Source organism: Danio rerio, chromosome 23 (assembly GCF_049306965.1).
Source record: "Danio rerio strain Tuebingen ecotype United States chromosome 23, GRCz12tu, whole genome shotgun sequence".
In the NCBI taxonomy this organism is placed as follows: Eukaryota; Metazoa; Chordata; class Actinopteri; order Cypriniformes; family Danionidae; genus Danio; species Danio rerio.
Window position 1 is genome coordinate 5,829,832 of NC_133198.1, and position 14,999 is coordinate 5,844,830.

The 14,999-nt window shown below is 36.9% G+C and overlaps 2 protein-coding genes across 4 annotated transcripts in view; one reads left to right on the plus strand and one right to left on the minus strand.

The window, feature by feature from the left end:
• The window catches only part of csrp1a (cysteine and glycine-rich protein 1a), a 61,388-nt gene that overhangs the window by 25,322 nt on the left and 21,067 nt on the right, over positions 1-14,999 (minus strand). The window lies entirely within an intron of this gene.
• nav1a (neuron navigator 1a) overlaps positions 14,691-14,999 on the plus strand; it is a 270,784-nt gene continuing 270,475 nt past the window's right edge. For all 3 annotated transcript variants that reach the window (XM_068216849.2, XM_073939763.1, XM_073939765.1), the window contains exon 1: positions 14,691-14,830. The gene's annotated coding sequence lies outside the window, so the exon portion shown is untranslated. The remainder of the gene's footprint in view (positions 14,831-14,999) is intronic.

Consider the following 14,999-nt stretch of genomic DNA (forward strand, 5'->3'; position numbering starts at 1 on the left):
GTACTTTTAAAAGGGCTACTTTTTACTTATGCTTTGAGTAATGTTTACAACAGATACATTTACTCTACTCACACTACATTTTAAGACAAGTAATGGTACTTTTACTTGAGTATGATTTTTCAGTACTAATTCCTCCACTGGATGTAAAACTTTCTTTGAGGAACCATGGATCCTAATAGAGAATCTAGTGGTTTGCAGCATAGTGACAAAAATATTAAGATTTAAAATGACAATAACTAATTTACTTCACAGATCCTCAAATAGAGAATTTCGACGCAGAAGAAGCATCAAGCGCAAGTGATTTACATGTAAAGTCTATGCAAAGCTGCGAATAGACATGTGGCGCGAATAATGCGATTTGTTCAAATAAAGCAGTGCAAGTTAAGCGTTTTGCACGATTGATGCGTGAATCGCTTCAGTTGGAAAATCTGAACTTCGCACTGTGCTAACCAATCAGGAGCTTTCTCTTATAGGGGAGTGATTATGACGTAGCACCTGTTCTTGGTGTCCCGAGGGTAAATCCTGCTGCCGACATCGGACAACAGTACATCAAACTTGTCTCAGCTCAGTCAGAATCACTGCTGAAAGCTTCCAGGTAAAGTTAGGTATACCTGAAACTATATTCAGGTATAGTTTCTAGAGGAGTTTATGAGCTCACAGAGCTGGATGCACCCCAGAATGGATCTAGTGGTCAGACATGGCTTCCTAAAGCAAATGAACACAGCTATTCTCTCAATAAAATTCCTGTTAGTCAGGTAGCAATGAAGCGAGAGTCACTGGGCAGATAGAAGCCCGCTGCTGATTGGCTAATTGACAACATTTGAGTTAATTGGAGGCACAACTGTAGAATGGTATTTAAGGAAAACCTCAAACTCACTGCTTCCTTGTGTGACAACATGGGAAAATTAACAAGCCAGATTACAAGGCAGATTATTCATTCATTTATTTTCTTGTCGGCTTAGTCCCTTTATTAATCCGGGGTCGCCACAGCGGAATGAACCACCAACTTATCTAGCAAGTTTTTACGCAGCGGATGCCCTTCCAGATGCAACCCATCTCTGTGAAAACAAGGCATATTACAATTTGCTAAATTATACTGGGAAAAGAATAATTTTTGGAGACATGTTCTGTGGTCTGATGGAACTAAGATTGAACTGTTTGGCCATAATGACCAGTGTTACATTTGGAGGACAAAAGGGAAAGCTTACAAGCCTAGGAACACCATCCCAACTGTGAAGTATGGGGGTGGCAGCATCATGTTGTGTGGCTGTTTTGTTGCAGGAGGGACTGGTCCACTTCACAGCATAGTATAGATGGCATCATGAAGAAAGAACATTATGTAGAAATACTAAAGCAACATCTTAAGACATCAGCCAAGATATTAAAACTTGGCCACAAATGGGTCTTCCAAACAGACCATGACCCTCGGCATTCTGCCACTGGAGGGCCAGTGTCTCTGCAGAGTTTAGCTCCAAGTTGCCTCAACACACCTGCCTGGATGTTTCAAGTGTACCTAGTAAGACCTTGATTAGCTTGTTCAGGTGTGTTTGATTAGGGTTGGAGTTAAAATCTGCAGGACACCGGCCCTCCAGGAACAAGTTTGGTGACCACTGCTTTAAGCACAACAGAGTGAATGTTTTGGAGTGGCCATCACAAAGCCCTGAACTAAATCCTATAGAAAATGTATGGGTAGAGTTGAAAAAGCTTGTGCGAGCAAGACAGCCAACAAATCTGACTCAGTTACACCAATTCTGTCAGGAGGAATGGGCTAAAATTCCTTCAAACTACTGTGAGAAGCTTTTGGAAGGATACCCAAAACATTTGACCAAAGATATACAGTTTAAAAGCAAAGTTAAAAAATACCAAGGAAATGTTTTAAAACTTTTGACTGTCTAGAAATTAATAAAAAATTCTCAAAAAACCATAACTCATTATTCTGGCATTTAGCAAATGTAAATGATTTAGGTAATCGTAACAGACCTAAAATAGTAAATGTTTAGTATGAATTACCACCAAACATTTTTTTTTAATGGTAATTTTTCTTTTTTTTTTAGAGTTAATGTAAACTTCTGGTTTCAACTGTATATCATCTAAATATGCCTGACAAAATGTGATTATTAATATATTTTTACTTCATTTTTGTTATGCAAACTATTTACATACCAACACAGACCCTGTAAACCATAATAAAATGTGAAGCTATCTCAATCCTATTGCACTGTTTATTGCATGTATACATTTATTTATTAATCTATTGCTTACCAGAGAAACTGTGTTGTCAACATATTTGCTTGGCGACCTTGCTGACAATTTACAGTCTGTTTTACATAGACAGATGGAGCCCAGCTGCTGAAGACAAACGAAGCAGCTTTGACCTTCATATTTTGATGCTTCGGTGGGTCTGAAAATGCCAGGAGCATGTGGGCAATGTACTCGTGCTCCTCTTCAGAATGATGGAATATCCCATCAGCCACCGCTCAGGCACACACAGACTGAAATGGTAAAATTACAGTGCTAGGATGATCTACTGTAGCGAGTGGAACTCTGGTGCTGCTTTCTAAGGGGCCATTACAGTAGCTCCTGCAATCAAATTCACCTACTAATAATATATGTTGAGGATTAATCAGAAGAGCAAGCTTTGGGGCATACTGCTTCCTCATTCAATTCAATTCATCTTTATTTCTATAGTTCCTTTACAATGTAGACTGTGTCAAAGCAGCTTAACATAGAAGTTCTAGTAAACTGAGTTGAAGTTTAATTTTCACTGCTGAAAGTCCAAACACTGAAGAGGAAATCCATTGATGCACAGCTCCACAAGTCTCAAAACCAAGCAAGCCAGGGAGGAGGAACAAACTTCACCAATTGATGAAAGTGAAGAAAAAAAAAAACCTAAGAGAAACCAGGCTCAGTTGGGTACGTCCATTTTGTCCCTCTGGCCAAATTTCTTGTGCAGACATCAATCGTGGAGAAGCTGCAAGTGTGAGTAGGTCACCAGCGGGTGTTCAGGCTGGCCCACAGGATCTCACGCTCTCCACTCCACCATGACCACCACATCATCTGCTCAGGATACAGCCTGGTCCAAGATTATGGACACCTCTAGAAGTCCTCTATGGTTGCAATCATCTCTTCATGGGTCACAATCTCTAGAGGCCTTCATTCAAACCACTCTGTTACTTAGTAGTATTAAATGACTTAGTTATTACTTAGTAGTCTTATCACATAATTTCTTTTATAGTCACATTCCTACCATACTGGATACTAAGTATTGCACATAAATTTGTCATTTACAGCTCTTCACTGCATGGAAATCTCCTCAAGTGTTGGCATAAATGTATTCGTGCACAAGTTAATGACCAAATGTGTGTTGGTAAATGTTTACAATGCTGTTGCAGATTAAATCACATGAAATAAATATTCTTCATTAGGTTAGGTATAAATTATTATTATATTTTTTCATTTTATTATTATTATTTTTTTGTGAAATGCAGTGTCACTTTTAAACCACACGTAATGGGACACACACCTTCTAAAAAGTTCAACTTTTGTCTCATCAGTCTTTTTTGGCTTTGCTGACAACACAAGTCCCACGCATTGAAGAGATTTCAGACCAAAAAATTACCCCTTCCTCAAGTTGTTTTAAACCTTTGTGTTTCTTTATTAATTCTGTTTAAATCAAAAGAAGACATTTTGAAGAAAGCTGGGGAGAAGACACCTGAATTCTAATCAGTCACGCACCCGCACATCATCCCCGCTCATCACTCCAGCTACATAAAATCGCTCTGAAAATCCTTATACTACATGTTGAAATGCTTATTTAATTGGTTAAAACACATACACTTGTGAGGGGGCCCTTGGATTTGCCATAGTCCAAGTGCCCAATGTGTTCTTAATCCGGCCCTGGACGCCACGGTGGTGTTATGGACTTTCAGAAAAAGGAAAAAAAAAATAGAGAGATATAGTGTCTGATAACGGGAGCCAGAGTAGAGAATAGCGTCAAATTTACTCTGAGCCCCATAGATGCTGCATTAGAAACACCTCGCATAAGTGGTCATATTTTTATGCAAAGATGATATAATACATACATAAATGTATATGGCTGTTCATACGTTTTTTTTATCAAAATATTAAAAACCTTTAAGGGTTTAAGATTATGATGACCATTAAACAGGTCATAATAGTCCTGTGAAAAGGGTACATTAGTTGTTGTTATTTATCTTTATCTTTTTTCTCATTAACAAAGGCAGTTACTTTGGTTGAGTAAGGTGAAGCTGGAGGCCCGGGGACCTAACCGCACGCTCAGACCTTTTTATGTTTTTTATTTTTTTATTTATTTATTTATTTTTTTTAATTAACAAGAATGAAATAAGTGAAAAAAATAAATTAATTAAAGGAGAAGAGAAGTGAAAGAAAAAAAACAGAAGATAGGGTACATAATTATCAAATTACATACAAATATATTACACACATTTTCCAATTTAGTTATTAACAAGAGTTATAATGCACTTTTACTTCAGGAACGCATATATACAAACATTTTATGTAAAAAAAAAATTAAAGGAGGAGCATATATTAATTGTTTTAATAGCTTTTCTATTTTTAGACTTGGAAATCATTTTTATATACATTTGAATCTCTTTTTCTAGCACCATGAAGATTACCATGAAGGTTTGCTTTTGGGAAACTTGGATATATGTATGTGAAATTTACAGGATAATAAAATAAAGCTTATAGTAAACCAAAATCTTTTAAAGAGCGATAACATAACATAACCCAAAATCACGCTTATAAGATAAGGAAAATGAATTTAAAATATTATGTCGAGTATATTGGCAAGACCAAAATAAATGTAAAATAGTTTTATTAAAGCTTTCACAAAAACTGCATTGTTACTCGCACGCTCAGACCTGCACGCAAAGATCTGCACTTCCAGACCTATCGTATTCTCAGACAGTGCCACCTGCTGCACGCTCAGACACTTTCTAGCAAGTAACATCAGACATGCCAGTAAGGTTATTGATTATTAAAGCGATTCCTGAAAATTAAGTAAAATTAATTTTTTGGCATAAATCAACGTGGTGTAAAATATTACACTAACAAACTATTATTTCAGTGTTTGATTTGATCAAAATTAGTGTCAAAAGATATCATTCTATTATGTTTTTTTTTTTTATTTTATTATATTTACAGCTTGCTCTTATTTTCAGTGTTATTGTGCCATTCTGTGACATATTTCTAGCAATGTTTTCTGGCAAAATTAAAAACGTTCAAGTAAAAATGTTAAAATAAAATATATAATATATAACGCTATTATTTTTTGAAAGATATTTTAGAGCTATGTAGGTCTACAGTACGTATTACTGTATTATCTATCTAAAAGTGCTACCAAAGACAATAAAAGAAACACAATAACAGTTTCACAATTATAATTACGTTTTATAATGATTACAAAAAAGTTTTTTTGGAAATCAAAATTTCAGTTAATCTGCACAGAAGTTACAATATGAGCTCTCTCAGGTTAAAGCAATAATAATTTGCTTGTGATGTGTATTTTTTCCACAGATGCATATTACAATTCAAAAAGGGAGTCTCTGCCAACACTAATACAGTGCACCAAATGCTGCAGATATTTCCACTGTATTTTGCTTGAGAAATGAAAAATCTCCTTAACAAGAATGTAAAGCATTTATTTTATTTGATGTTATTTTCTATGTAAAAACATTATTATTAATTCATTCATTCATCTTCTGCCGCTTTTCTAGGGCCGGGTCGCGAGGGCATCAGTCTTAGGAGAGAACCCCAGACTTCCCTATCCCCAGACACTTCCTCCAGCTCCTCCGGGGGGATCTCGAGGCGTTCCCAGGCCAGCCGAGAGACATAGTACCTCCAGCGTGTCCTGGGTCTTCCCCGAGGCCGCCTTCCGGTGGGACATGCCTGGAATACCTCCCTAGGTAGGCGTCCAGGAGGCATCCGAAACAGATGCCGGAGCCACCTCAGCTGACTTCTCTCGATGTGGAGGAGCAGCGACTCTACTCTGAGCTCCTCCCAGGTGTCAGAGCTCCTCACCCTATCCACAAGAGTGCGCCCTGCCACCCTTCGAAGGAAACTCATTTCGGCCGCTTGTATCCGAGATCTTGTCCTTTCGGTCATGATCCAAAGCTCATGACCATTATCCAATTATTATTTTTCGCCATTTTTCTCTGCATTGTTTAAAGCTTGATGATTTGTAGGATCTCATGTAAAGGTACTGTACACAAAAATAAAGTTTGTTGTGAAAAAAATTACTCAGAGTACTATAATTTATAAATTTATTGTATATAAAGATAATATTTATTCCCTCAACTCAATACGAAACAGTGAAAAATGATATTAAAAATTAACAATTAATTAATAATTTTTTTTATTAATTAATTTTTGATTAATTAATAAAAAAAAACAATAAGCATAGCTTAATTCATCGCTTCAATACATTACAACTAACAACAAATAAGGGAATTGTACTGTACATGAAATAGAGTTTGCAAAGTAAACTTTGCTGAAAAAAAGTCCAATTTATTCAACAAAGGAGGTACCTTTTCAAGCAATTTTGACCTAATTTTATACACTAAAAATTTCTTTAAAAGCCTGAGCGACAAAACCTGCGAGTTAGTAAAATATTTCAGTTTTATGTAAATGCACATGTTTGATGTTTCACGAATATAAACCACATGTAAACCACAAATGCACATTTCCCCTCTGGGCTGTAGAGAGCAAAACATACATGGTGAAAATCTGTCCCATATGGCTTCATGTCATACTGTATCTACTGTAGGTCAGATACAATATTGTGACTAACGTTCACATCTGGCACAGTCTGAATCCTAATTTTATGATTTATCCTCTCCTCAGGGTGTATTTGAGCAAGATATTCTCAGATGTATTGGAAAATGGCTTTACTGAGAGGTTATCTTGGTGAAATGTGATGCCTGTTACTTCAAGATTGACTAAAACTCACATTAGACTGCATATTGTATTATTTAAATTAATTATAATGTAAACTATCCCAAGTGGGAGAAAATAATAGACGTGACTCTATTTCGGCATGTTTGCAAGACTCGCTGGCACCATCTTGTGGCACCAAATGAAAGAGTTTCATTAATCAATAAACATGTATTTCTTTTTAATTAATTAATTCGGCTTAGTCCCTTTATTCATCAGGGGTTGCCACCGCGAATTGAACCGCCAACTTATACAGCATATGTTTTACAAAGCAGATGCCTTTCCAGCTGCAACCCTATACTGGGAAACATCCATACACTTATTCGTACACAAACTACGCCCAATTTAGCCTACCCAATTCACCTATACCGCATGTCTTTGGACTGTGAGGGAAACCAGAGAACGCTGAGGAAACTCACGCGAACATAGGGAGAACACACAAACTCCATACAGAAATGCCAACTGGCCGAGCCGGGACTCGAACTAGCAACTTTCTTGCTGTGAGGTGACAGTGCTAACCACTGAGCCACCGTATCACCCCCACATTTTATTATTATTATTACTATTATTAATATTAATATTATTATTATTATTAACACCTGTATAAGGATAATAACATTCTTTAATCAGCCTTGAAAGACTTTTTCATTTTATTTATTTATGTTTTTCTCTAACTGGAAAAAGTTTCATATTATCCATATTATTTATTTTATATGACATGCACCTTTCACTATAAAATGAAAATATATCTATGATTTAGGTTGTCACATTGTGTTCATAAAGCGAATGTAAAAACTAAGTCTAAGCTAAGGAGCTGTCTGAAAATAATTATAGCACGCTGTGTTGGTAGCCAATAATTCCTGATATTCAGCATTTTGTTGGAATTTTTGGCACATGAATGATGCCACATGAAGTTAAAAAACAGTTCTGCTTATGAAGGGATTTTTCCACCCAAAAATTAAAAGCTCTGTCATCATTTACACAACCCTGTCTAAAACTTACATGGTTTTCTTTCTTCCATCCAATAAAGAAACTGCAGAAAGTTTAAACTGTCCTTGAGAAAATAATGTGTAATGTATTGTATTTAATGTGCACTTGTTTGTAGATTTGAAAAGTATGTTAAAGAACACTTAAGGTGTATCTATATAGACTTGCTTCATAAATAAATAGTTGGTTGTCTACTTTCAAACCTGTTTGAGTTTTCTTTCTTCTGTTGAATATTAACCCTTTAACTACCCCATCAAGAGAAATAAAATGTTTGTATTGCATTTCTTAACTCCTAATGTCTCCAATTAACACACTCAATTCATTTTTTTCAACACATGCCCTAATTTATAAAATGTTAGCCTCTACCAAATAGTTGATATGTCGGTTTAAAAGTACTGGACTTAATATATCTACTATGAAAAAGTCTGAAAATATTAAGTGTAAGACCAATTTTAAATTGAATAATAATTTTAAAATAATATAAAAAAATATTAACATAATAAAAATATTTATATTGTCTAGCAGCTATGGATTTTAATTTTACTAATATATGTAAACATATAGGTCAAGATATATGTGCATATATGCACACATATATACATGCATATACAGTTGAAGTCAGAATTATTAGCCCCCCTGTTTATTTTTTTTCCCCTAATTTCTGTATAACAGAGAGAATTTTTTTTTCAACACATTTCTAAACATAATAATTTTAAAAACTCATTTCTAATAACTGATTTATTTTATCTTTGCCATGATGACAGTAAATAATAGTTGACTGGATATTTTTCTAGACACTTCTATACAGCTTACAGTGACACTTAAATGCTGTGAAAAAAATCCTGGTTGCTCAAAATTTTTAAGCTGAATCAAATTAGCCTTTTGAGTTCATTGAACTTATATTATGTTAAACTGACTTCAAACAGCTTGTGTAACTCATAAAATTAAGTTAGGACATAATTATCTTAGTTTAATAAGTTACAATGCTGTCATGACTAATTGACCATATAATTTTTAACAGTGTGCTGGAACATACAGCATAAAGTGCACTGGTTTTCATAACTGTACCTGAATCTGTTTAAACATAAGTATTATTAAATGTTATTGCCTCTATAACAAAAAAGTACTTAAGCTTCTGTGCCTGAAACTATTTGAGTAGTTTATTACAGACCACATACGCTGCGAAAAGACGTAAGGCCATTTAGTGAAAGCTAGCTGTCAACAGATTTACTGTAGCTACCATTGGCCCATTTTCACAAAATGTCTTAGGGATAAAAGTAGATTCTAACTTGCTGATTAAGGAGTAAAATGTTAGGAGACAATAAGCAGGTCAGTCCTAAGAGTATTTCGGAAAGCATGTTTAGCTCCTCTACATGTATCTGTGACATCTAAAAAGCTGTTGCCAGAAATCTGCTTTGGAAAGAAAACATTTGGCAACAATTTATTTGAAGTGACAGTTACTTTCCTTTTGGCTTAGTTCCTTTATCAGTCAGGGGTCACCACAGTGGAATAAACCGCCACTTATAAACCCATCACTGGGAAACACCCATACACACTCATTCATTACGGATAATTTAGCGTACTCAATTTACCTATATAGCATGTCTCTGGATGTGTGGGGGAAACTTGAGCACCCGGCGGAAACCTACGCGAACATGGGGAGAACATGCAAACTCCACACAGAAATGCCAACTGACCCAGCTGGGACTCGAACTAGCGACCTTCTTGCTGTGAGGTAAAAGTGCCAACCACTGACCTATCGTGTCGCCCTCACTATAGTCAACTAATCTATTTTTTCCTCCTATTGCGCTCTGCAATATTTGACCAAGACTCCTCCCCTCCCCATCAGCCAATCACTGTGCAGTGTTGCCAACTTAACGACTTTGTCGCTAGGTTTAGCGACTTTTCAGACCCCCCTAGCGACAAATTTTCAAAAAAGCGACTAGCGACAAATCTAGTGACTTTTTTGTGTGTTACTAGAGATTTTTATAGACTGTCATTTGTCCATACTGTACCTTCTCTACCCTCCTCAACGAGCTGCGGGTGATGCCACCGGCCCCTAACCCACCTCAGAGCACTGACAGGCAGCTCTGTCCTCATACAGCAGTCTCTTTCCCACCTGCAGCCCGAGAACAGATCTCTCCGTACCGACAAATGAAACTCTGCAAATGATTTAGCACCGGCAGTGTAAACTTGTACATTCAAACCGATCTGCTTCTCCTTTATTTTAACAATTTAATTTGACCGTTTATTCTTTTCGTGTTCACAATCACAGATATTTTAGTGAGAGTTTCAGAACTTGTCAGAGTTTATTACGTCTGAGAGATTACTGCAAATTCACTACACATCTATATTGATATACTGTCTTCAAACAGCAATACATTTAGTTAAATTGACATGCTTACATAAAGCATACTGAAAATATAAATACTCCTTTCTTAACCAAAGGCTGTTAAACAGAAATCGTAGAACGTGATGACGTCAGTAAAAAGCTAATTAACGTTTAACGTAATCTAGCAAACTTTTGGGGAGAGTTTAGCGCTTTTTCGTTGAAAATAATTGGCAACAGTGTCACTGTGTGCATAGTTAATAAGCAAGTTAACATCATCCATAGCAAGTCAACCCCATCCTTACAGTCTTTTCTCTATTCCTTATTATACAGCTTTGTCTCAGCACTTTTGGGAATTGGTTTAAAGAGCTATTTAGGAGAACACTTGTGTCAAGATAAAACATTTCGTGACTACAGACCTGATATAAAGACACGTGACATTGGAAAGAAACTATATCGTCCCCTTAAGGTGTTTAACAGCCACAGCAGATTAAACACATTCGATAGCCCAATCACAATTCTACTCCTTATCCCTTCCACTTGTCCCAATTGTCTTTTGCTTGGAGGTGTTGGGGTAAGAGGATGTGCCATTAAGCTCATCAAAATATGATTACATGGGTAGTCATATGGGTAGGCACAAGCACAGGGGTAGAGGTACACAAATTAAATTGGGATTGGGCCTATAAGTTAAAATACATAAGGGAAATTTTGCTCAAAAATCAAATTTTGGTCATAATTTATTCTTTGTTCACTTTTTTTAAACCTCTTTGAGTTCTTCTGTTGAAAACAAAAGAAGATATTTTGAATATAGCTGGAAACCTGTAACCACTGACGTCATGTTTGACAGGTTACATGTCTTTAGCATTCTTCAAAATATTAACAACAGCAAAAGTAACTCATAAAGCTTTGAAACCACTTGAGAGTAAATTTATTTTAGGGTAAATTATCCCTATAAGTGCTCTAGAATGCTTGGCAATATAGTTGATATATCTCTTATTAATGATGAATGAAAGTACGCTTGTTTTTAGAAATTTCTTATATTTTGGCTTTGCGGCAGGTGCACAGGAGGACATGTGTGCGTGTGTGTGTGTAACCACAGCTGTGACCTGTTTTCTCCTGAACCCTGTGTGCTTGCCCAACACCGCCAAGAGAATAGAGTGCAATTGTATTATGCTTGAGCTTGATGATTATTGTTAATTCCTTGATGATGATTGCGTGTGGATGTGGCATATGGCTCTAGATTTGAAGTAAATTGTGGCTAAAATTAACACTAGTCAGCTTTAAATGTATACCACGCTATTTCCAAGAACATTTTCACAGTATATATATATATATATATATATATATATATATATATATATATATATATATATATATATATATATATATATATATATATATCTTCTTCTTTGACCTTTGTCCCGTGTACCATCCTTAAAGTGAAGCAGTGACGCATTTTTCAGCAGCAGGAACTGGAAGACTAGTCAGGATAGAGGGAAAGATACATGCAGCAATGTACAGAGACATCCTAAATGAAAATCTGCTTCAGATTGCTCTTGACCTCAGACTGTGACGACGGTTCATCTTTTAACAGGATAATAACCCAAAGCACACCGCCAAAATATCAATGGAGTGGCTTCACAACAACTTGATGAATGTCCTTGAGTGGACCAGCCAGAGCCCAGACCTAAATCATATTGAACATCTCTGGAGAGATCTGAAAATGGTTGTACACCGTCGCTTCCCATCCATCCTGATAGAGCTTGAGAGGTACTGCAAAGAGGAATGGGCGAAAATCCCAAAGACAGGTGTCTTGAGGCAAGCTTGTGGCATTATATTTTAAAAGACTTGAGGCTGTAATCGCTGCCAAAGGTGCATTAACAAAGCTTTGAGCAAATGCTGTGAATACTGATGTACATGTGATTTTTCAGTTTTTTTATTTTTAATAAATTTGCCACAATTTCCAAAAATCTTTATTCACATAGTCATTATGGGGTATTGTGTGAATTTTGAGAAAATGAATACATTTTAATTCATTTTGGAATAAGGCTGTAACATAAAAAAAATGTGGAAAAAGAAGCGCTATGAAAACTTTCCGGATGCACTGTATGCGTGTGTATCCTCTTACACTAACTGTACAGCTGAAATAAGTAATAATAATAATAATGGTCTAAAAGGGTTGAGTTTATTTTCTTAATGAGTTATAGGTGTGTTTTGAGAATAAACCAATCAGAGTCTCATCTCCCATTCCCTTTAAGAGCCAGTTGCGTCGCGCCATAAGTGCATTTGCTATATACATGACGTAAAGTAAGTGTAAGTGGAAAAACTGAGCATTTCACTAGCAAGAAAACAGTTAAACAGAGCATCTACAGCGCGAGAATGAGAGATAAATGATCTACTTTCACTTTGCTCTCATGGATAGGTAAACCTTGTACGCACAGACATCAATTAGCCTAAAAATTATTAATTTTGCTCTACGTCTTGTGTGTATTAGGCAGTGTGTAAGCCATGCGCAACTCTGAGCTCGACTTTAGACTGGGTTTGTTTTGGTCTATTGAAAAATCTATTATAGTTCCTCAAAATAGCAATGCGCCTCAGAACGCCTTCCTTTTTAGACCAGAACGCCTATGGGCGCACATATGAGCGCAAATGTATTTGCTATTTAAACAGCGTGGCGCAACACCTCAAAACGACTCTTGTGCCAAGCTGAAACTAGCAAACAACTATTGCGTCACGCCTTGAGCCACATTGCGCCAGGTGTATAATAGGGCCCTTAGACTCTTGACTATTAAAAAGCCAGTAAACTTCCTCAAATACTAATATAACATTTAAAGGGCACCTAGGTTACCCCTTTTTTTTTTTAGATTTAATATAAGTCTCTTGCGTCTCTAGAATGTGTATATAAAGTTTCAGCTCAAAACACCCATCAGATTTTTCATTATACCTTTTACAAGATGCTGTTTTATACTGATTTCCAGCAGGGGGTGGTTTTGTCATACTGCGCCTTTAAGACGAGTCTTTCCCGCCTACTGTTTCTAAGTGCCTCCTCCCTCAGCTGCGTCAGACAACAGACAGACTTAAAGAAAGAAGGTCTCACGTAGCGTTTGTGAGAAATACTACAGTAAGAACTAATCATTACTAATCAGTAGGCTATTGTGAAGTTGCATTGATGAGTCAAACACAATATCGTTACAAAGACACACACACACACAGGCAGGCAGACAGACAGAGCGCGCTTAGCACTGTTTTTGCCCTCAAATGTGACAGGATACAGGCTAACCTTCAGTACTGTGTGGATGTCTGTGATGTTAATGTACAAAATAAACCTGATTTAACTTCCACAAACCGGGATTGAAGCGTCTTCCTTTATAATTGTTCTGACACGCGGCTGTGCTGATGAAGTAAAGCTGAAGTAAAACGCTGTAATTAATTACACACATACTCTGTTTTAAAACACTTTAAAAATGTGAAACCTACACTTAATCACATTTGATGATGATTGCTGATCCTAGCGAACAGAACAGACCTTTAATTCCCGGTTGCTTTGCATATGTCTGCCTGGTCTTGTTGACATATACACGTGACTACCGGAACATGTTAATGCGCGCAGCTATCAATCAATTCAGTGGGCGGGGGGGTCGCACTCCTACGTAAAGTGGCGGTCGGTCTGAAAACCCCTCTAATTGGTCCACCGTTTTTATGTTGTTAAATTGGAAAAAAAAAGGACTGGGTGTGTTTATATCACCTCAATATGATAGTCTATACAGTATATATACACATATGTTTGTTTAAATAGCTTGAAAAGTAGATTTTTCATCATAGGTGCCCTTTAAAGCTAGTAAGAATCATTTTAAATAAATGGAATCATTCAATTCATTTGACTTATACTTTCATAGACGATTCAGTGTTTATGCGAAATCCCCTTATGACAAAACAAAAATCCAATTTCATTTCCTTCCGTCCTTATTTGCATGTCATTTGCATAATGCTGCCAAAACAATTGACAGCACTCAACAAAGCGCCATGTAATCATCTCATCTTAACTCTGCTTTTGTGCAGCCTGCTTAATCTGCCTGTCCCTCTCATGTTATCCACTCATTTGTGTCGCTCAGAAAAGGTCCCCTGCTCACAGATGGCTGAGTTCGCTGCGGCGTCATTAGTGGGCTGTAAAATGAAGACGGGGCCCCCTGTAAATGCCCGGGGTGACACTGGCACAGGCCCGCCATTGTGGAGGCGTCTGCCGGGCTTCCCCTAATACTGCTGGCACAAAGCAAGTCTGGGGGGCACAAGTGGTTTGCCTTCAGCAGACTTTATCCCCAACACACACACACACAGACTGCGTCCCACCCATTGCACTGTCATATGGGAATGTGTGTAATCTGTGCAGAAGCCACTCTATGGGTCTTTGTTAAAGAGGCTTCGGGTGCTACGCAACAGATATTTCACTTCAGATGTGTCCTTCATTTGAACGGCCTCTGCGTCACACACACTTCAGAGGACAGTGGAAACACACACAGGTTGCGGTGCGGTCTTCATGCTGTGAGTAGATCCTTATTGATTCTTTCTCAAGTATGCATTGGCTATTGGATGTATTTTTGGTTTCTTATGCTCTGATGTTGCCTTTGATTTTGCTGGAAGATATAAACAGCTTGTATTTTGTTTCACACTGCTGATATACAGTATGTGTGCTTGATATTGTTCCTTCATA